Source organism: Impatiens glandulifera, chromosome 7 (assembly GCF_907164915.1).
Source record: "Impatiens glandulifera chromosome 7, dImpGla2.1, whole genome shotgun sequence".
Taxonomy (NCBI): Eukaryota; Viridiplantae; Streptophyta; class Magnoliopsida; order Ericales; family Balsaminaceae; genus Impatiens; species Impatiens glandulifera.
In genome coordinates, this window is record NC_061868.1 from 9,727,275 (window position 1) to 9,753,161 (window position 25,887).

The window sequence follows — 25,887 nt, forward strand, 5'->3', positions numbered from 1 at the left end:
GGGTGTTGGGTTTTCTTTTGTCGGTTTTGGTGTACGGGTCCTCTTGAATACTTCAATTACAGATGGTGCCCGTCCCATTTCAATCGCCTGTTGAAATAAATGATTTATATAATTAATAACAATCTTTAGATTAAGTTATTACAAATAATGTACTTACCAACTCGTCTTCAATTTGTGCAAACGGTCTACTTCCCGTTCGATGCGGGAATTTCATATTCTTCCGGTTATTAATATTTGTAGAACTGTGTCTCTGTATTTGAAATAACAAATGAAGTTAGATTAATTAATATCAACTTTTATTTGAATTATGAAAACGTACCTTAAACGTTTCTGTGAAGAAATGGTTGCGACACACAAACTCTCAATCATCTCGATCGTAGTCTGGTGGAGGATTAGCCAGTACCGCCGCCTCGTCTCCTTTGTGGACGCGGATATATGTCTTGTTCAAATCCGACCGCCATCTATCCCATATCTGATTGGCGTGTCCCAACCCGGTCTTTCGAAAAGACTCAATGTCACCATTAGTCGCTTCAAACGAATCCTGAAAAAATAACATCCAAATGTTAAAAATAATTATTTAATGACGTAATGTATAATCAAGTAATAAGTATTACCTTGATAGCAGTCCACAGTGAATCCAATTGGTCTGCACTTAAAGCCTTCCACTTGAGAAGACGGTGTGAGACGGCTGCGGGGTCCCGGATAATCGACCCCACATGTCTAGACCACCGTGTTCTTCCCACGTCTGTACCGCCTGGCCTCCCATCCTTCTCTCTAAACGTTAGAGGGATCCTCGTCCCCGCTACCCTCTTAGACAGCGCAATATTCTTGTTCTTCCCCCGTTTCTTGCGGGCAGAAGATTCTTCAAAATTATCAAAATCATAATTAGATATGTCAATCAATTGAAACACTAACTAATTTGTAAACGAGTTACCTGTCGATGATGGGTCGGGAGTGGTCCTGTACTCCTCCTCGTCATCCTGCTCCTCGATAGGCTCCTCAAGACCCTCGTCTTCAGCCTCATCGCTATGCACCATATCAGCGAATGTGCTCTCTATAAACTCTTGGAGCTCACTAGCCTCAACATCCTCGTCTGTTGGGGGAGGCATAGTAGCTATCGGGACCACAACAATCGGTGGTTGGTCTCTAGAAGACGATCCTCGAAGCTTTAACGACTCGGATTGGGCAAGTAGGTTTTGGTAGCTTTTATCCAATTTCTTGGGTGTCTTCCTCATACTCTTCCAAGTTGTTTTAGGACCTTCAGACATTCTTAATTCACATCATTAATAAAATTGAGTGAATAATTGAAATAAAGTAGTAATAAAAATGAATATAAAGTTAAAAACATAAATCTACCTAATTAATTAATCTGAACTATATGTTTGTAAACCGCGGTTTTATTTTTATCACAATCTTCCAAACGGGTTGGGCTGACATATCAGGGGCGTAGAATACTTGTTTTGCTTGACTTGCCAATATATAGGGGTCTTGACTTTGGGTTTTTAAAATTCGGTTTACATTTACACTTACGAAGCCATATTTATCCACTTTCACTCCTAGTTCCCCCAAGTGTGTATCAAACCACTTACACTTGAATAAAACAACTCGTTTGTGAGAATAGTATTGTACTTCGATTATATCCGTCAAAACTCCGTAGTATGACATAGTTTCAGATCCGTTGTACCCCTCAACAACCACCCCACTATTTTGAGTTGTCAAACCTTCGTCGTGTTTTTCTGTACAGAATTTGAATCCGTTTACTTTACACCAAACATACATAGACGAGTACATACTTGGACCTTCTCCTAAGATTTTGAGGTCTCTTGATATGTCGTTAATTTCTGCTAAATGGGCGACCTATATATGTATCCGAAATAAAGTTGTTAAAATGAATAAAAAGAGTTAGGATATATGGTTTGTAATTTACTCACTCGATGCTTGAAATATGCGGCAAATGTTTCTCCACTGGACTCATTGTTATAATCTCTGTAAATAGATCGAATATTAAATAACACACTCTTTAATGCTAATTAGTAACAGCAACATTGAATCTTACATGTAAAAAGGTTTTGCTTCGGGACAATTTTTCAAAATGTAAGAATGAGCTGTCACTCGATCGATATAATCCAAGTTGTATACTTTTCCGTTAGATAGATCTTCCAACGATGCAAATATTGAAATGCCCGAGATTTCAGGTTGTGCATTTTCTTGCTCTTGTTCCTCCATATACCTGGCACATAAACTAATACTCTCATTAACAAGATAGCTCTCGCTTATAGAGGCTTCGGGGTGGTTATTATTCCTCAAATATCTTTTCATTGTACCCATGTAATGTTCAAACGGATACATCCATCGATACTGAACAGGTCCTCCAAGCAAAGCCTCAAATGACAAGTGAACCGGGAGATGCATCATGATGTCGAAGATTGACGGCGGAAATATCATTTCAAATTTGCAAAGTGTCAATGTGATATCCATGTACAATTGTTCGAGGTCCTCTTGAATCAACTCTTTGAAGCACAACAACCGAAAGAAACGAGACAAATTTACTAACACATCATACACATTCTCTGGAAGTAATCCACGAGTTGCTAAAGGAATAAGATATTCCAATAAAATGTGACAATCATGACTCTTTAATCCCGAAAGCTTTTTCTCTTCCAAATTTACACAACCGCCGATATTTGAGCAAAACCCATCAGGCAACTTGAGATCTTTCAAGAAGTTACAAAGACGTTTTTTATTTTCGGATGTCAAAGTGAAAGGCGCTTCTGGATAATGAACAACTCCTTCATCATTTATAAGATGTAACCATGATTTTATGCCTAAGAGTTCTAAGTCTTTACGGGCTTTAGGACCATCCTTAGTCTTCTCTTTCACATTCATTATTGTTCCCAACACGCTGTCACAGATATTTTTCTCAATATGCATCACATCCAAATTATGTCTCAATAATAGTGATTTCCAATAAGGGAGACAGAAGAAAATGCTAAGTTTGTTCCAATTGTCTCCCCGCGTTTCATGATATATCTTGGTTCTCTTGCTCAGATCCGCACTAAGAATTATGTCTTCTAGGTCTCGTGCTTGCTCGTAACTTTCTTGTCCCGTTAACAATCTAGGGGGATCTCTATAATCAGTTCGACCATCAAACGACTCTTTATCCCTTCTGTATTTGTGCTTTGGTGGAAGGAAATGTCTATGACTCAAGTAACATTGTTTGGAACCATGAACCAATCGAAGAGATATCGTGTCGTTGTTACAACAAGGACAAGCGAATTTACCTTTCGTACTCCAGCCTGATAAATTCGCGTATGCGGGAAAGTCGTTAATGGTCCACAACAACGCCGCTCGCATGTTAAAGTATTGCGAGGTGTGTGCATCAAATGTTTTCACACCTGTTTGCCACAGTTCATGCAACTCTTCGATCAATGGCTGGAGAAATATGTCAATTGCATCTCCTGGACTCTTTGGACCCGGAATTAACATAGATAAAATGAAATTGCTAGAATCCATGCAAGTCGTGGGTGACACATTATAAGGAACGAGAATAACTGGCCAAACACTGTATGATTTTTTCCCATTTGCAAATGGCTGAAACCCATCGCTTGATAAACCCAGTCTTACATTTTGAGATTCTAAAGCAAAATCTGTATAATTTTCATCAAATGTCTTCCAAGTTAAGGAATCAGCGGGGTGTCTCAACGTATCACTATCAACTCTTCCTTCTTTATGCCATCTCATCATTGGAGTCGTTTTTGAGGACATTTATAGTCTTTGCAATCTTGGTATTAAAGGGAATTTCCCATTTTGCTTCTCTCGAACTGTCCCACTTGTTTGGTCTACTTTCCATCTTGAAAGACCACAAACTCTACAATAATCTTCATTTATGTCGTCCTTCCAAAATAGCATACAGTTGTTTTTACATGCGTCTATCTTGTCATATTTAAGCCCGATATCAGTAATGAATTTTTTACTTTCGTAGTATGAGTTTGGCAATTCAGCGTCAATCGGTAATATGTAGTCTTTAAGAAGACGCAGCAACATATCGAACGAAGAATTCGTCCACTGACATACATTTTTTATGTGAAGTAGTTTCAGTAGTGCCGATGATTTCGTTATTCGAGCACCTTCATACAATGGCCGTTTGCAATCATCAAGCAATTTATAAAATTTATGCGCATCTTCGACTGGTTCATCGTTGCTCGGGACGTTATTAACGTTGGAGAACATATCGTTTATAAATTCGTGCATATAACGTTCTTCGTTGACCTCTTCATTAACTGTATTATTAATCCCCGGTCTCACATCGTTGAATTTCGGCACGGCATCCTCCGACTGATCATCGTCATCATCATCATCATCATCATCATCTAAGTCATCAGCATCTTCATCGACATCGTCATTAACAACTTGAGTAGTACGTCTCTTTTCTCCATGAAAATACCAATACTCGTAATGAACATTTATTCCATAAATGATGAGGTGAGTCTTCACTTCGTCTATTTCCATAAACGGCGTGTTCAAGCATTTTACGCAGGGACATTTCACGGTTTGTCGGGATGTATTCCTAACAGCATACTCGAGGAATTTGTCAACACCTTCCTCGTAATCTGGATGATCTCGACGTAAGGTCATCTAGCTTTTATCGGGTACTTCCATATTTCTAATAAAATGGAAAACAACCATGATTATTACTTACTTAAATTTGTCTAAATTAATTAGGATTACATAATGCTAACATAATTTCTACCTATTCTATCATTATCCAACCAAAGTTCAATTTAATCTAACATTATCCAATCAAAATTCAAATTAATCTAACATTGTCCAACCAATATTCAACATAAACAAACAATAATAAAACCTAACATGAATGTAACTTAAATCTAGCATAATCTAACATTATTTCATTCATACACATTTCAAAACAATCAATTCTAATCCAACATAATTTTATTCATACACAATTCATTCGATATAACAATTCTAACCATCATATATAATTCAAACCCAATCTAATTCAACATTATTTCATTCATACCCATTTCAAACATAATCTAACATAATCTAACATAAACCAAACCTAATACCTAATCTAACATAAATCAAACCTAACATAAATCAAACTTCAATCTAACATGAAAATCTAACATAAATCTAACATTAAACTAACCTAACTATATAATAAACCAACATGAACTAACCTTGCACAAAAAGAGCGACGAAGAAGAGCAGCGGATGTAGATCGACGGGCCGACAGTGGGCGACTGAAATTCGTAATTCAAACCTAATAACAATAAATCAAACCAACCAAAATCAAACCGAAATCTAACAACCAATTCCAAAAAACCTAACACAAAACCAATCCAAAACAATTCAATACATAATCTAACAATAATATCAACCTAATCTAACAATAATCCAACATTATTAATCAAAAAACAAAATACAACAACCAATTCCAAAAAACCTAACACAAAACCAATCCAAAACAATCCAATACATAATCTAACAATAATATCAACCTAATCTAACAATAATCCAACATTATTAATCAAAAAATAAAATCCAACAACCAATTCCAAAAAACCTAACACAAAACCAATCCAAAACAATCCAATACATAATCTAACAATAATATCAACCTAATCTAACAATAATCCAACATTATTAATCAAAAAACAAAATCCAACAACCAATTCCAAAAACCTAACACAAAACCAATCCAAAACAATCCAATACATAATCTAACAATAATATCAACCTAATCTAACAATAATTCAACATTATTAATAAAAAAACAAAATCCAACAACCAATTCCAAAAACCTAACACAAAAACATAATCATAAAACCTAATCCAAAATCTTATCCAAAACTAATTTCAAAACCTAATCTAACCTAATCTAACACTTAATCAAAGAAGAATCTAACAATAATATGGAAAAACAATGAATTTACCTTATCTTCAAGCGGCAGGCGGCGGCGACTGGCGGCAGGGCAGCAGCAGGGAGGCGTCGCGGCTTTCTACAATCGGCGTCTGGCGGCAGGGCAGCAGTTGGAGAAGAGTAGCGGCGTCGATCTGTCGGACGTCGTCTTCGGGCGGCGTCGATCTTGGATTCAAGGCGGCGCGGAGGAGAGCGGGGAGAAGAAAACGGGGAAGAAGAAAAGGGAAAAAGAGGGCTGTTTTTTTTTAATTAACTTAATTACCGAAAGTTTTCCTAAGACTTTCGGTTTTTATATTGACAAAAACCGAAGGTTATATTAAAACTCTCGTTTTTTATCAATGTGAAAACTGAAGGTTATATTAAAACTCTCGTTTTTTATGAATGAAAAAACCGATAGTTTTAGTAAAACTCTCGGTTTTCACATTCATAAAAAACGAGAGTTTTAATATAACCTTCGGTTTTTGTCAATATAAAAACCGAAAGTTTTATTTAAATTCTCGGTTTTGATAATTATTTCCGAAAGTTATATAATAAACTTTCGGGTTTACAACTTCACAAATTTTAAAATTAATTGGTTTATCACTTTCTAATAACCTAGAACAACATTAATTTAACACATTGGATATCCTTAAAACATTCCCCAATCCATATAATCAAACATTACACAAATACATAGGATAATCAAACATAAACATATAAATACACTTCTTTATATAATCAAACACAATCATAAACATTTTAACATTAAACAAAATATTAATTTTTAAAATACAACATACAATTGATTATATTAGTTAGGACTCTAGATTTGAAGGTAAAAAACACTTTAACTTAAACAATTTGAGAAATGGTAATTCCGAGAGTATATAGCAAAACTTTCGGTTTTTATGGGTATTTCCGAAAGTTCTACTATAAACTCTCGAAATTACCATTTCACAAATTGTTAAATTAATTGGTTTGTAATTTTCTAATGTCTTTGAACATTATTCATTGAACACATTTAATAACCTTAACACATTACATAAGCCATATGATCAAACTTTATACACATTCATGTCATGATCATAAACACAAACATATGAATACACTTCTTTATATAATCAAACACAATCATAAACATTTTAACATTAAACACAATCTTAATTTTTAAAAAACAACACACACTTGATTAGATTAGTTAAGATTCTATATTGGAATGTATCAAACCAAATAATTTTCCAAATTATGATTTGGTAACACCGAAAGTTAATAGTATGACTTTCGGTTTTTAAGGGTTTCAACGAAAGTTTTAAGAAAACCTCTCGGTCCTGACCTTAAACAGTAAGATTTTAGGAAGGGTAAAACCCGAAGGTTTATTTGAAAACCTTCGGTTTTTACCCTTCCCCATACTTAGAAAAAATTTAGATTTTTTCAAACTAGGGTAAAACCCGAAGGTTTATTTGAAAACCTTCGGTTTTTACCCTTCCCCATACTTAGAAAAAATTTAGATTTTTTCAAACTAGGGTCAAACCCGAAGGTTTATTTGAAAACCTTCGGTTTTTACCCTTCCCCATACTTAGAAAAAATTTAGATTTTTTTAAACATGGGTAAAACCCGAAGGTTTATTTGAAAACCTTCAGTTTTTACCCTTCCCCATACTTAGAAAAAATTAAGATTTTTTCAAATATGGGTAAAAACTGAAGGTTTTCAAATAAACCTTCGGTTTTACCCTTCCCCATACTTAGAAAAAATTTAGATTTTTTCAAACATGGGTAAAAACCGAAGGTTTATTTGAAAACCGAAGGTTTTTACCCTTCCCCATACTTAGAAAAAATTTAGATATTTTTAAATATGGGTAAAAACCGAAGGTTTATTTGAAAACCTTCGGTTTTTACCCTTCCCCATACTTAGAAAAAATTTAGATTTTTTTAGACATGGGTAAAAACCGAAGGTTTTCAAATAAACCTTCGGTTTTTATCCTTCCCCATACTTAGAAAAAATTTAGATTTTTTTAAACATGGGTAAAAACCGAAGGTTTATTTGAAAACCTTCGGTTTTTACCCTTCCCCATACTTAGAAAAAATTTAGATTTTTTTAAACATGGGCGGGCAATTCTGTAACCGCAGGCAGCCCAGACCCGACAACATGATGGCCGCGCATGAGATCGCACGAGACCCCTTCGATTATGAGTCGGGGGATGCGAACATTTAAAAGCTGTTTTCTTTCACTCATATAACTATCTGGTTTAGTTTATCAATTTAAATGCTGAATAAAAAAAGATATTCAATTTACTTAACTTCTTTCCTAGATACTAGAAAGAAATAAGAAAAAAGTGAAGTTTATGTGTCAACGAATCACACGAAAACCGAAGGTTTATTTGAAAACCTTCGGTTTTTACCCTTCCCCATACTTAGAAAAAATTTAGATTTTTTTAAACATGGGTAAAAGCCGAAGGTTTAAACCTTCGGTTTTTACCCTTCCCCATACTTAGAAAAAATTTAGATTTTTTTAAACATGGGTAAAACCCGAAGGTTTATTTGAAAACCTTCGGTTTTTACCCTTCCCCATACTTAGAAAAAAATTAGATTTTTTTAAACATGGGTAAGAACCGAAGGTTTATTTGAAAACCTTCGGTTTTTACCCTTCCCAGATTTTTTTAAAAATGGGTAAAACCCGAAGGTTTTCAAATAAACCTTCCGTTTTTACCCTTCCCCATACTTAGAAAAATTTTAGATTTTTTTAAACATGGGTCAAAACCGAAGGTTCATTTGAAAACCTTCGGTTTTGACCCTTAGAAATTTTTTAGATTTTTTAAAACGAAGATCAAAACCAAAGGTTTTCAAATAAACCTTCGGTTTTGGCCATGCTGGTTTTTTTAAAAATTAAGGTGAAAAGTGAACAATAAGAAAATAATTCATTAACAGCCTATTAAAACCAAACCAAACCAAACATAATAATAATAATTCATGAATATTAAAACAAAACACTTAGAAATATATGTTGTCATCGTTCGTACGGAAAAACTAAATAAACACATAATAAACCTAGAAATTATTAGATGGGGTGGAAGGAGGGGGTGGTTGATTCAGTCGACTCCTCAACAACACAAGTTCATGTTTGAGATTCTCTAATCTCTGGGCCATTTCGGCCCTGTCCGCTTTAATTTCAGTGAGCAAACGACCTCTTTCCGCATCCCTTAATTGAATTTGTTCCATTTCCAGCGTCATCTGTCTTACCTCTTCCTCACGTGCCGCAATTTCTGATTGTGCAATCAGATTCTGGTAACACGGAGGCAGTTTCTCCGGTGTACGCCGAAGTCTCTTCCATGTCGAATCACCCATATCCTAAATGCATTTCAGATATATGTATATATATATATTAATTAATCAAACAAAATAACGTAAACTAGCATAAATCTAGATATATAATATATATATATATTTATAAACTTAAAAATCTAAATCTCATAATAAACAAAACAAAAAAAACCAAATGAAACAAATTACCTGAACGAGAGAGGAGAAGATCCAACCGGCGTGGAGGAAGCAGGCGACTGCGGCGCGGAAGAGAGAGAAAGGAGAGATGAGTGGAATGAAAAAGAGAAGGGTTAGGGTTTGTATTTATAGAGGTTGATGCCGAAGGTTATTCAAAAACCTTCGCAATTAACCCACGTCCAACACTTAGAATTTTTTTTGGTTTTTTGGGAAGGTAAAAACCGAAAGTTCTTTGTAGAACTTTCGGTAATAATTAATAACCCCGAAGGTTTTACACCCCACTCGGAATCTATTTTTAATCCCGAATGATTTATTCCTCTCGGGAGTATTTAGGAGAGGTTTACAAAACCTTCGGTAAAAACCGTCGGTAAAGGTCCTTTTTTTACTAGTGATAGATGAATAAGGGTGTTTTGGATGATTGCATTGATAACTGAAATGTACTCAAGAATAAGATATATGAAAATTTTATTAACTCACTTATCAATTTTATATTTAGTCATTGAATTGCCTAACTATTTATACTTATCTTTGACAATTATTTTTCTTAGATTCTTTCATACTTTAAATGTATTCCCTTAATTGACATTCTCAACCTTTTAACCTAACCTTATTATTTTATTTAGTTACATTCATTCACATAAGTAGATTTATCTATTTCTACGTATTCATAGTTATGACATCTTATTACTATTTAAAAAGTTACTATTAAAGTTCATAAATCCATGTTTGTTTCTTTCAAAATAGTATTTGTATACAACATTGTAGAATTTATGAAAATGTCTTTCAAGTTATGGGTTATTATCATAAATCAAATTGATATCTAGATATACATATCTATTTATCCATTTTTTAATATTTGATTATATATGCATAAGATAGTCAATTTATTTTTCTTTTCTTAGTCAGTCCATGTGACGCCAATAAATGTGCTTTCATTGGGAGACGATGACTTATCTGTTCAAATATTTGTTTTAAAAATTAATGGAAATTTCATGATAGTAATATATATTGAAATCATTCACATCAACAAAATGGGAGAACACGGTAACATTACAAATTTTATTCAAATTTAATTAGACGAAGATTCAAATTTTAGACATATCATACATCCTAATCTTTATACATATTTATACAATTACAGCCATATTTAAAACTAATAGTATATTAGACATAGTTAATTACTTGTTATATTTGTTTGTTATCTTTATCAGTAATTCATTGTAAGGTATTTGTGTTCATATTAATGAAATACAATTTTTAAGTATAAAAAGAAAGGCCTTATAATGCTTAATTCTTTCATAATTATGCATAGGAGAGTATCAAGTATCAACAAAATAAGGAAATCAATATACACTAATATTTCATATATTAAGGTTTTCTTTATTATAAATAAGTTTGTTACGGGAAATTTCAAAATATTTTTATAAAAGTCGTATAATAGTAACTCAAAAGATAACAACATAAATATAAAACATCAAAATTCAAAAAAAAAAACTAAAAACTAAAAACAAAAAACTAAAAGTATATTAATATGTTATGATTTCACAATTATCGCGTTAATACTATGCATCACAATTTTACTCTGCTTAATAGTCTCCGAATCAAATTGTCTCGTTTAGAACTTTTTTTTAATAACTAGAGATTCTTTGAATCATATAATAATGGGATGAGTAAAAATATTTCATTAATTTCACTCACATCCCAATCGGTTTCATTATCATTCTTAAATATAATTGATCTTATTATGTCGGTAACTTTTAATAGAGAGAGGCTTAGCTAGGGATTTATTTTTTGTTCATTAATAATAATAATAATAATGTCTCTTTCACCTGCAAAAGAATAAATGAGACAAAACAAAGGAGAGTTAAAAACACAAGTCCACATCCATAGTAGGATGCTTTCCCTACACCCAATTTATCTTTATCATAATCTTTTGACAATATAAATCTTATTAATGGCAAAAACTGGTGAATTTTAACTCTTCTGAATATCACTAGGTTAGTTTCATTACAAGTTTACAACACGCTACTCCACTCCCGATTTAGGTGTATATATGTATATTTTTTTATGGGTTAAGTCTATTATTTTGTTATTTAACTTTATTTTTAGCTTATTTATAATTTCCATTGTGTTATTTATGTTAAAAGGAAAATTCATTAAAACCCATCACAAATGCAAAAGGTCATGTAATTATGAATACACCTTTTTCTTGGAAAATATCTCAAAAATCACAATTGCTAAAAGAAAATTTAAATGATATAGAAATAAGACTTAAACAAGGCTTTGTAGTGTTTTCATATTTTTTTTTTATCATTTTATTAATACACACAAAATATGAAAGTTCACGTTTTCAATTATCATTACAAAATAAACATGAATTACAATTGTCAATCAATGAGAAATAATTAACTACAAGAAACAAAAATACTTCATAGTTGTCTCCAAGATGAGTGGAGAAAATGGATTAGGCTTGATCATGATCGTGACACACTTGACGAGTAAATTCATTTTTAATATTGATTTCAGTTTATTTGAGAACCTTAATTTGAAACGATGATGATGTTGAGGTTTTTGTCTACAACTTTTTTTTTACTAACTCATTCCATTGTTTAATTTTGTTTAGAGTCAAACTAAATTGATTATGAATTGATAGAAAGATGGTAGTTTTTCTATAAAAAAAAAATAATAGGCCAGATTACCTAATACATACTACAAAAATACAATATAGCATGATACTTGCGGGACAACCACCACCATCGCATCTCAATCAACTTTAACTAACTCGTTACTTCATCCGTAACTTAAAAGAAATTTCCAAAGAGCTTGAGCGCACCTCGTCCCATTTCAACTAAAACCCTAAATGACAAGTTTCTATGTCGACCCGCGGTGACCTTTTTTTCTATGTTCCTCCTAATAATATGCTATTGTCGGCCATCAATCTATCCTTAACTTCCAAGTGGGCTCATGACACGTAATTTAGGATTGTGTCGCAAGTTACAAAAGAAAAAAGACAATACGTTTGTAGATGCGATATGATCATGATAACGAGAGTGGAGTGGGGAGTGGAGAGTGGGATCGATGACGTACCAAATGAAAAAGAGAAGCTGGAATCCATGATAAGGTCTAGTAGGCCAAGAATAATTAAGGGGCCCTAGGGAGGGGTCAAAGTAAGTACTGTCCAAGCCAGACGTGGGGCTAATAAAATTATTTTTGGGACATATAATTTGGTCGACGTCTTTATTTCTTCTTCTCTGTCGGCAAATCAAACTTCACATGAATGAATTATATGGTGGCTTAACCTAGCTAGCTTAATTAACTGCCCCTCAACTGCCATCACTCTCTTTCAAGGTTACTTTTGTCTTTTTCTTTTTCTAATTAATATTCCTATTTATTTTCTCAAATTCAATCACCCATAAAAATCTTATCTTTCTCTTTATAAAGAAAAGACATTACAAACACCCAACTTAGATAATGACATTATCACCATTTATTCCTAATTATATGAATCTTAACTCTTTCTCTCTATTATTATTATTATTATTATTATTATTATTATTATTATTATTATTATTATTATTATTATTATTGCTTTTCAGCCCACACGTTTGCAACGCGTGCATATAAGAATATAAGTTATGTATAATTTTATATGATTTACCTACTCATCACAATCATCTTTATAGATATGCCGCATGCATATTGTTGGAATTAAAAACATAAACTAAAAGAAGATAAAATAATTTTTAAGGGAATTGTGATATAGTGCGAGATTTGTGGTGCTATCGAAAAAATATTTTCCTGTAGTCCATATTTTTTATTTTTTTGTAAGATGGGTGGCCCTAGACGCCTAGATGTTATCAAAGTATCTACGTGCCTCCTCGTACCTCCGACATAGAGGGCACATAGTCAATTTGGTAACAAGAGATTCCAGGTATTAGGCGCCAACTTAATTGTCGGTAGGGTTAGTCATAAGTTAATTTATCGTTAACAAAATTTTTTTTTTTTTATCATTAAATAAAAAAAAATCTAATTTATTAGTGCACTTCTTTTATGGTTATACAATACATATTATGGTATGTCTTTTAAACTTTATTATTGCACTTCTTTTTAAACTTTATCAGTGCACTTCTGTAATTTTTTTGTCTGTGAGAGGTGTAATTCTAGACGGTCATAGGTTGGTCATAAAGATCATCACATGTTTCAAATCAATATATATTTTTATTTTTATCCTTTTCAAATACTTTTAATGTATTTTTGAATTATTTTAATTTTAAAATTATTTATATATATATTTGATCTGAAAACTAATTAATATGATATTTATATTAACGAAATGAAACCCAAAAAGTGTTTTTGAAATAAATAATTGATTTGGTTGAGAAAGATGTAAGAGGTCTAGATGAGGCAAACCCTAGAATAGAATGAAGTGATGATGTTTAATTAATGAATTAATTAATTAATTGATAATTACTTGAGAGGGGAAAGGTGTTCATGTGATGTGGATTAATGTGAAAAATAAAATTTCTAATACAATGAACCACGATGGGATAATGTTTGGTAACATTGTCAAAGGATTAATTATGAATATTTTATTAATTACCGCACCACATATAAAAAGAAACACACCTAAATCTGGAAAGTGTTTTAGAATTATTATCTAATTTTGAGATCAGAATAAACTATGCCGTTGTTTCACTAGTAGTACGTGCTTAATTAATTAATTAGCCAGCCGTCCTTTTTCTTCATTTTTTAATATTTTAATAAAATCTTAGACTAGTTTAGTTTAGATGGACCACAAGTACACACTAGTCATCATCATACAACAAAACATATATGTTAGTCTAGTCAACTAAACAATTCAATTAATATAATTTATTTATTTTATTAATGGCTGGCTGCCCATTCTTATTTTTATGTGACCTTTCCATTCTTATTTTTATATTAAACAGTCCTTAAATTTCATTTTATGACCTTTTTCATGTGCATGTGTTTTTTTATTATTTTAATTATAATGTAGAGGACTATTATCATTTAATGGGATTTTTTTTTATGTTACTTATTCACTTTCAAAAAATAAAAAATTCATTGTCTGTATAAATTATTTTGTAGAGATATATTTTTTTTTTTTGTTAGATTGGTTTGTACGGCGGTAAACTTGTCCTATTTCTTCCTCTCTTTTTCCTCTCGTCAGAGGGTTGCTGATTGTTTATCTTAACTTTCTTGAGTTTCAACTTCAGACCGTGTCTAATAAGTCAGGTTATTATTATAAGCCCATTAATGTTACAGCAATATGTAATTTTGAAGTAAACAACTACCTTGATTTCAAAGCGCAACCGCTGTTCAAAGAATATCAATGCGGCAGTAAGCCTAGCGGCTTCCTATGATCACCGATCAAATAGCATCACGCTCAGGAAAGGATTTCTCCTCAAATCAAGTAAGTCTTCCCGGAGCTGGAAAGAACGGATCAAGAAGTGGTGGTTCATTCACTTCGGTGAAGGTGCAGTTCTAATGAGATATTTCGGATATTTTAGAAGGTAAGGGCTGCCGTAGTGTTGGTGCAGCTTTTCTTTCGGAATGCACTTGCCATTTCGATTGCTTATCGGTATTTGCCCACCACTTCCCATTGATTGTGCTTTGGCTCAGTAGTTGGCTTCTGATCAACCACTACCTCCCACTTACTTTTGGAAGCATGTGTCTATTGTGCAACCCTTTGTCATCCTCGTGAGGCTGTTTCATCTTTCTAACTTATTTTCAAGAAATTGAAAGATTATTATATATTTTTTTATTATTTCTTTTTAATTTGTCATACTATTTAATATTTCAATTCTCATTTTATTAATTTGATTTTATAAATAATAATTTTAAATTAATTATATATATATAATTGTTTATTTAAATGAATGGAAATTAACTTTTTAATTAAATATATATATATATATATATATATATATATATATTTTGTTATTATTATTATTATTATTATTATTATTATTATTGTATTTTTACTATTTTCATTAATAAAAAACAAGTAATTTACAACCCATAAATATGGGTAAACACATGTAACAATTACCAAATTTAAAAGAATATTTTGATGTCATCAATGTATTGTTGCTATTTTTTAGGATTAATTTCGCTCAAATGATTTTTCAATCTATAAATACAGTCCAATCTTTTACCAAATTCATATAAACTTTGTGCTGTGTTTATTAACCCTTATTTTGCATATGCAATAATTATGAAGGAGGCTGTCAATTTTAAAAATCTGATAAGGGATACCCAGTGAAAATAGTCGACTTAAGAGATAAAAAAAGTATTAAGTTAATTTTTCTTATTTAAAAAAAACATCTAAACAAATTTGATCTCCAAATTTCCGTGGATTAACCCTCACTATAAGTGAACCACACATATATTAAGGCACTAATGATTTGTCCTAATCTACAACAAACTTTTACCTATATATAAGAGAAAAAATAATCTAATTGTCTTTCTAATTCATATAACAATAACACATTTCTTTATTTTATTTTTATGAAATTCTGAGTTCGAGGAGCTCATAAGACCATAAGTTCAATTGTTCAGTTAATCCAATTAAGTATGTTTGTAAACTATTTATTTAACCCACGGAGATTAATCACATTCAAAAGAAAAAACATAACCCAACATTTTTATAAAAAAAAATCACATTTCATGTATCAAACTGACTCTAAGAACTCATACCGAAACACTTTACGGTGCAGCCATTTTTATATAAGAGAAAAGATGGGTAGAAAAAAAGACTGGCAAAAGCTAAAAGATACACCGAAAAAGGCCACAAGATCCATTTTTTTATTAATAAAAATCCCAATATAATAACATAATAATATTAGAATAGTAAAGTATGATCGTTTGGATTAGTTGAAGTTGTACTAATAAACAAATAAATAATAATATAAATTGTACATTTAAAGTCTGGTGCAATATGGACAGATTCGATGTAACATGTAGGGACTGTACTAAAGCTATAATATATATTAATGTATTATTCTAATAATCAAAAGTAGTTTTTAAGATAAACTTCACCATTGGTTAACATGATTCAAGTATTGGGATTGTGTAAAACTATTTTCATTGTTTGAGTAGCACGTGATTATTTTGTATATTTTAGATAGCAACTCATTAATTATTCAAAATAATAATTTAGAAATATTAAATAATACAAAATAATCAATTTAATATTATTATTTTATTTGAGAAGGCAAAACCATCTTCGTTACATTCGGCCAGTAGGTGCTTAGTTGTCCTTTATAATATTTTATTTATTTTTATATTTTAAATATATATATATATATATATAATATTTTAATATTAAAATTAATAAATATAATCTAATTTAATATTATTTTAATAAATTTTAAAATCTACAGCCTATTTGAAAACATGAGATATATACATATTTTAATCTTTAAATTTTTAAAATAATTCAAATAAAATTAAACATTATTTCACATCTCTATAATCTAGTATATCACTTAAATCATTAATTAAAATATTAAAATATTATTTATTTTAAATTATTATTTTTTATTTTATTTAAATATATCAATACATTTTAAGTCTTTTTACAATAAATAATTATCACCTTCTTAAAATTATCAACCGTCACTTTTTTTATATATATTTTTTTAAATAACTTAGATTGGAAGGAGCTTTTACTTTCTAAAATGTCATATATTAAAAACAATTTAAAATCCCTAAATTTGATATTTAATTTCTTTTCAATTATTAAATAACTTAATTTATAAATCAAAATATTTTTAATTTATTTTTATAAAATTTATATTTTAAATAAAAATAATATTATAATAATTTAATTAAAATCCAAATAAATTATATTTCCATCAAATAATTTTTCTTTTTAAAACATTTAATAAAAAAAATTAAATATAGAAAACTAATGCTAGTCATATCCAAAACACAATTGGAAATTTATATATACTATATAAGTATCGAAGTTATTATACTTTACCGAAATTTCGGTATACCAAGATCTCAATATACCGAAATTTCAGTATAATAATGTAACATCCCGATCATATCGAATAATAACGGTATATCAAGATTTCAACACAATTTTGGTATTATATCGTTTCTACCGAAAAATAACATATTTACTTAAAAAGAGTAAAAATAATTAGTTTAATATCTAGTAAAATAAAATGGTTAGAAATGTCATATATTAAATAATAATATAAGATAATTATATTTTGATTTAATTTTTTAAATTATATTTAAAAAAAAATTTTTTTTGTTAAAGTTGGAAAGACATAATAAATATCTTTATAATTTAGGTTAAAAAAATTATTGTGGTTACGTGAATTTAATTATTGAAATGAAAATTAAGACTTAATTATTTATAATTTTATTAATTAATATTTATTAATATATATATATATATATATATATTTATTTATGAATATTATTTTGGTATTTTGATATATATACCGATAATTTCTATATTGGTATTATACATTATCATTTTTCAACAAAGCAAAATAAACAATATTTTGCATTACGGTATTTTTTTTATATACCGAAAATATTTCTAATCTTAATGGTGCACAATAGGAACTAGTTGTTAATATTGAGATATAATTTTATTTATTTATTTATTAAAACCTACTGATAACCTTTTTTCCAACTATTTTATTAATTCATAAATTAAAATGTCATTACTTTCTTTTATAAAAACTTAAATATAATAAATTAATTAATTAAAAATCAAAATAATAATAATTATTATTTTCTTATTAACCAAACAAAATTAATAAATAACCCAACATCAAAATCTCATTTGATATTAAATTATTTAAATGTATTTTTAATTTTTTACACTTAAACATATTATCACATCTTATTTTATTTTCCACCATAAAATAACCTAATTCACAAACTAAAATACTAAAAAAAAAATATTCTTATTTTATTTTTATAAAATTTAAATATTCAAATAATATACTTCTTTTATTTTTATATCAAACAATTCTTTTAACCAAACTTCAAACAAGCTCCTAAGGATAATGTTATCAGCAGCCGTAACATTGTGGGCTTACTTTATACGGCAACATATATATATATATTATATATTAATATATTAATATATAGAGAGAGGAGAGAGAGCAGCCGTAAGATTGTAGGTTCATTTTTTACGGATTAGGTTGGGGACCAAAAAAAGATATGAACGGGTATTTTTAACCCACCAATTCAGCCTCCCTTTGACATTGACTCGATGCATATCATCAATCCTCTTCCTTCAGTAATTAATTATTTATTTACACCCAACCACTTGTCGTTTATGACCACCGAAAACTTTTCTTACCCACAACCAAACACTAAATTATAAATAAAAATCTTTAAGACATATTCCAAAAGGTCGTCGGTAATCCTTTGTTTTATTCACAACACCTATTTGACTATTATAACCTCCAATCCAATATTCATTTCAATACTATAAATATCCCAAATATTATACCCATAACCAAACATCTATGACCATTCCTATGAAGAAGATGAAGAAGACGACCACCACCACGAACCAGAACAAGAAGAAAAGGAAATTCAAGAACAACAAGAATCATCCGCCATGGCAGGACATGAACACATACATATTATCAAAGATAATTTCACATCTCCCCCTCCGCGACCAACTCTTCGGACCACCATTCGTATGTCGTTCATGGCTATCAGCCACTCTCCATACCATCTTCCCCAATTCATCACTAGATCTCCGACCAATCGATCGTCTAACCCACCACCGCCATCGTCTCAGATTCACCCATCTCCTCCGCCTATCTCTCCGCCAATACAAACCATGGCTTTCCATTCACCTCCCATCCAAATACATCCTCGGCTATTTCGCAACTCTAGAAATCGCGGAAAACACACCATCCATTTCATCACTAACCCAACATCATAACTACTACGGATCAGACATCAGTCCTCTCTTCACTTCTCTAATTCACTGGCAAAACTTGACCGTTTTCAGAACCCAGTTTAGACCTGTTTGTGGTTATAACCACCTATTCACACAATTAGCAGATCATTGTAACAAGATAACAGAGATCTGCATCAATGGTGTTAAATTGACCGAGGATGAGGTTTTATGTATAGTACAGGGGTTCCCAAACCTAGAAAGATTGGATTTGTCGAAATCATGTTTGGCTGTTAATGGTGTTTATAATGTTTTGGATGGTAGACTCGAGAATTTGAAACATTTTAACATATTGGAATGCAAATTTGTGGGAGATCAAGAAGATGATGATTTAAGTGAAGACTATTTAAGGATCAAGGAGTTCAAGAATGAGATTCTTAAAAGGGTTTCTCGACTCAACATTCTTTGGGATTTCAAACATAGTCTAGAAGATGCTTGTTTGTTAAGTAGGGATAAATTCTTTAAGAAAAGAACATAAATTATATGAAAATTGTTTCTTTTTTTACTTGTTCTTGATTCTTCTATGCTATCTTTTCGGGTTTTCAGTTATTTTGATTTTCTCCACTGCTAACCCTACTAACCAACTGCAATTAATAATATGGGCAGGAGAGAAATTGACCATTTAATATAATGGTTCTTCAACTTGACAAGTTGAGGAGACTTTCAAGAAAGAAACAAGTTAACTCTATTTATTGATTAACTTTTTAGCTTTAAATATGCAAATCATTTAAATAATTTCGACTCTAACCACCAAAATAGACCTAAGAAGCTGAAAATTAGTGGGGGTAATTGTCTATCTTATGTAATCAGGAGGATGGTTATCAATTAAGAATTGGGCAAGAATTATAAACAAAGGGTCAATACCTCAAAATGCAGCTTGCCTTATGAATATCATCAAGAATCACTTGTCAATTGAACCACATATCATCTATCCTGTCCAATAGGGAATCAACAAATGAATACTTTGATATAATCCAAATCATATTTATTGCAAAGTGGAAGAAAAATGACTGAATTTTCTACAAGTAACAGTGTTGTAATACCTAATTTCAAACAAGTTATTAAATTGATGGAATCAATGAATGCCTACAGTTGAAAGAGAATGAGCAACAGTTTACTACAGAGAGCAAGCTACTTAATCCAAGAGGAAAAGTCTATACATCTTAAACCTAGCTAGGTCTTCATATTGTCCCACCTTTTTATTGAACATTGATTCAATCTTTCTCATCTAAATTCAAATATGTGCTCAAGTTTAGTTGAATCAATGTCACTTCTGGCAGCATTAGATTTGTCATCCATCTCTAATCTCTGTGGTTTGTAAGAGATCTGCAACTATTGACATCCATTTCTATCATAAACTAAAGCTAATCTCAGCCTAACTCAAACAAGATCAATGACATGATTACTCGTTCCAATATGCAGATAAAACTTCATTACCAAAAAAATGGATTTACTTCTTCCGAAAACTATGCATTAGCTTCTTTCCCCAACATTCTGTACATAAATAACGATGAAGTAAGTTGTTACCCTATTCCGCGTAGGTCTCCTGAAGTTTTGATCGCCGCCGAGAACAAGTAGTGAACAAATCAATTGCAGAATCAGAAAGTTGTTTTGGTTTGATTTGATCGTCATATACGACTTGATTGATCGAATTTACTGAAAATCGGAGATAATCTCGCAAGGGAAATGCGCGGGAGAGTAGAGAAATCACTCGCCGATGGTCTTCTTCAGTGAAACCCTAGTTGGTAGTTGGTATTGTTGAAGAGAGAGAGGAATTTCTATGTGCCCTTGAACTATTAGTGTTGTTATATTATTACCACAATTTATTTTCTATATAGTGTTTCACACTTGAACTTTATATATGATCCTAAACTTGTTTAATACAATGGATTTATTCAAGATTGACTTTTTTGTTGTTGTAGGCTTACCCTAGAATTGGTCTATGCTGAGTATGATCCAGATTGAATGGGTGATACCTGGGACTAGGTAACTGTTAAGAACGAAATTTGAGTTAGGATGAATTTACAAAAATAATAAAAAAAATTATTAATAAAAAGGTGGATAAACATAGACTTTGTCCCATTTTTAATGAATTAAAAAAATAAATAGTGAATTAAAGTGAAAAAAAAAATAACTTTGAAAGTTATGTCATATTTCTACGATAAAATAAAATTATTGGTATAGATTCATCCCTAATAAATAATTGCTGAGAAGTTTGAATTGACACGAATAATATGGCAAATTTATCTATTTAAGTAACAGTCATAATTATTTTATAATGGATTATCTATCTTACAGAAATCATGGTAGAATCTGATATTCATTATTAACAAATTATTATTATGACGTTTTTTTATATTCGTTTTTAGTAAACTAGCGAAGATGGTTAAGGAGTTAATATGTCATTTTCGAAAATTTACAAGTTAATAATCTGTAAAGTAACATATTTGTATTTTTATTTTTCTTATTTCCATGATTTGTGAATTTTATTTTTTATTTTTTAATATTCCAATATTATTTTAAAAGGATTCTAATAATTTTTAATATAAATGAACAAAGTTAGAAGAATGATTTTAAATTGTATTCATTACCTACTTATAACTTTTGTACAAAAATAATATTGATATTATTAATATCTATAATGATTTTTATTATTTAATAACAAAATTTAATAATAATTAATATTCATCCAAAATAGAAAAATAAATAAAATGAATATAATTAATTATTTTAAAATAAAAAAATTAATATATATAAAAATAATTTTAAAAATATGTAATAATACAAATATTGTATACAATGTCTTAATTTGTTTTTTTATAGTAATAAATTATTATAATAAATAATTAGAAAAATATTAAAAAATAATTAAAATTAATATAATAATTAAATAAAATAAATATGTACGAATAAAATAAATTGTTAATACAATGTCTCATTTTATTTTTTTATAATAATAATTATTATGATATATAATTGGACCAACATTTAAAACTATTTAAAATTAATATATATATATATAATTAAATAGAAAATATATGGTAATAAAAAAATAATATTTTAAGTATTTTAATTTATTTTTTTATAATAATAAATAAGTCTCAAGTATATTTCTCAATAAATTTAAAACTTAACATAATTAAATATATTTTTAATTTTAAATATTTTATTAATTTATTTTACAATTTTTTTATTTAATTTAGTATTTTTTATTTATAAATTAACATATTGTATTTACATATTTTAATCACCAATATTTTTCAAAATTAACTCATATATTATTTATTTTGTATTTCACCTCTAACATCTTTTTAACGTCTCAAACATTATTAACTTTTTAACATCTCAAACATTATTAAGTTTAATATATATATATATATATATAAATATAAAAAATATGTGATAATTTATGTTTTTCGTTTTATATTTGTAGTAATTATAAAATGTTTTTTCAAATATATAAGGTTTCATTTTTTATAATAAATAACTCTAAAATAATTTCTCAATTACTTTAAAATTTGAAATATTTAGTTAAATATAATTTTATATTTTTTTCTAGTTTAAATTATTTTTTAATATATATAAAGTAAATTAAAAAATATTTAAAGCATGTCAAAATATTTGTATGATAAAAAATATTAATATTAATACCCTTAAATATTAATATTTAAAATAAGACATTATTTCGCAAAAACATTTATATATTTTAACCCCCAAATTCTGAACTCTAATATTATTAATTTTATCTCAAACATTACCAACATTTTAATAACTAAATATAAAAGATGTGATAAGTACAAGACTACAAATTTCACGTATCCCAATTTATAAATAATATTATTAATTTATAATAATCTAAAAATAATATTTTGAATTTTTAAATTTAAAATAATCCCAAAAAATTTAAAAATCAAATTTATGTTAATTATTGTGATAATTAAACCTAATTATAAAAATTAAATAAAAATCCAAAAATAATTTGACATTAAAATATTGTATTTAATTTACCAAATTAATCTTAGGGATCTCGAAATTATTTAATTATGACTTAAAATAATTAAATAAATATTCCAAATTACCCAAAGATATCCAAAAAATAAATAAACATATTTTTATTATGTTATCAAAAATATTTTTGTGCATTAATTTGGTGAAAAAAATGCAAGAAAGAGTTAAAAATTCGATTTGAAATAATATTTTTATTAAAAATACAAACTAATAATCTCGTGAGACCGAAATTATATTTCATTATTACAGTAAGGATTTCAGCCATCGGATCAATGCTAGATTTTTATCCCGCACCCAAGAAGACGCCACGCACCCCGCTGTAGCGGAAGCGCGCACGCATCGAGTTCACACAGAATCAACTAACGGGGAAGCTAACCCTGATAGCCCAATCGCTTTAGTGTGAACGAAACGCCAAGGAAACGCAGTGACGCGTTTTGTTTAAGCAAAACGACGTCGTTTTGTTCGTCTCCTTTGCGAACTCCGAAGGCCCGCGACGGACGTCGATGACCATCCATAAGGCATATCTTCCCCATTTCTCAACCTTATCCTTCAATTTTTCAACCATGTGCACGTCTCCTCCTCCTCATCAATTTTCCTAGGCTGCGAAGTCAAAACCTACGCTCTAACTAGGCTGCCGAAGACAAAATAAAAACTTTGAAGAACAACTTTTAAAGCCAAATTGAAGTTGAATTCATCCATGATAATTGACCTAGCTTTGTATAAATAGCCTTTAGGTGATCTTCTTCCAATCTATCAAACAATCACCAAACATTACAACTTAATTCGAAGAGTTGAAGAACTCCAGCGAACTTTTTTTTTTGTTAAAACCTCTCCGACGAGTTAAACTTTGATTTAGGTCTTGTTAAAGCTTCTTACACATCATTGGAGTGTTCTCCAATCGTTGACAAGCTTCCAAACCAGCTATAATTCAATTTGTGATTCAAAATAGGATTTTTTCAAGTTTGATCGGGTTGATCATATTTAGGGTTCAATTTTGTTTTTTCTTTGTTTGAAACCAATTCTTAGATAACTTATAAGTTTTTTATCGAAAGAGATTTGATCAATTCAACCTAAATAAAAAAAACCCAAATTCGATTTGAAAATCTGAAAAATTAGAATTTTGTGTTCTTGAGCTTTAAGTTTGAATTTTTTTATTCAAATAGTTGTCTAACATGTTTGTAAACATGTTAGGATGATTTACAAATGATAATACCAACATTCCAATCATGTTTGAACCAACTGAAATTTTTGAAAAAAAAGTTTGAGTTTTGAAAGTTGTTATAGAGCTTGATTGATGTTCTTGTTTTGGTTGTGCTCGACTATAATCATCATTTCAAAGTTGTTGAAACAAGAATTAGTCCATGAGATGACCTAAATCAAAAGTTTCCAAATTTTGCCCAAAAAACGATTTTGAAAATCAATTGTTATAGAGTTTGATTAATCGTGTTTAGGGTTAGGGGTTATGATCCTACATTCATATGAGTTGTTTGCAGCTTATAGATAATGATTTCATGATCTGTATTAAAAGATACAAATCTTCAACTCTTCATACCAAATGAAGAAACTCGGTCCCCGACGACTGAGTCCTGTAGGACCGGGATTGAGACCAAGGACCGAGAAAATCGACATAGGACCGAGACCAATGATCGATATTCTTGAGTTAGGACCGAAAACTAGGACCGGTGTTCTTGAACAAAAATTGAGAAATTCGACCGAGGATTCTAACCTAAGACCGAGAGGTCTAACTTGGGACTAAGATTCCTAGGTCCACGACCGAGGATGCTAGATCTAGGACTGAGCCTCTAGACCTAGGACCAAACAACCCAAGTTTAGGACCGAGCCTCATGAACCCCAGGGTCGAACCCTTCGGTCTCTTAACCGAGTGTACTAAACCCCGATCCAAACCACCCTAGTCTAGACCGAGCCCATCCGAGCCCAGATCAATAAAAATGGACCCAAGCCATAAGACTCCGGTCTTAAGGCCGATTATGTTCCACTTTTAAAAATCTAAAATTATTTTTGAAATTTTGGAACCCCAATCCAATTTCAAATAATCCCGAAAGATTAGAAAATGAGTTTTAAATATTTTTGAGATATTTTCCAAATAAATATTTTGGCTAAGGCCCCGTTTGGAATTTATTTTTAAATTCTAATGCATTTTCTGATATTTTTTAAGGTTCTCACTCAATCTTATATCAACGAAATCGCAGATATTCCATTCTAAATAATTTTGTACAATTATTTATGCAATCTAAATTTATTCTTGTTTGGGACTCCCAAACTATTAATTAAAGAAAATAAATGTTATAAATAAATTTTTTGGTAGCCACACTTTTACTTTATGAATAAAACCGTCTTTTGATGGGCGCGATTCACAAAGGACATAATGTAAAAGCTCTTTCCCGAACTTAACCAAAAAACGAACCCTTTATTAAAACTCTAGTATAAAATACGTTTGTAAACGTACATTTTACTAAATTTTTAAAAAT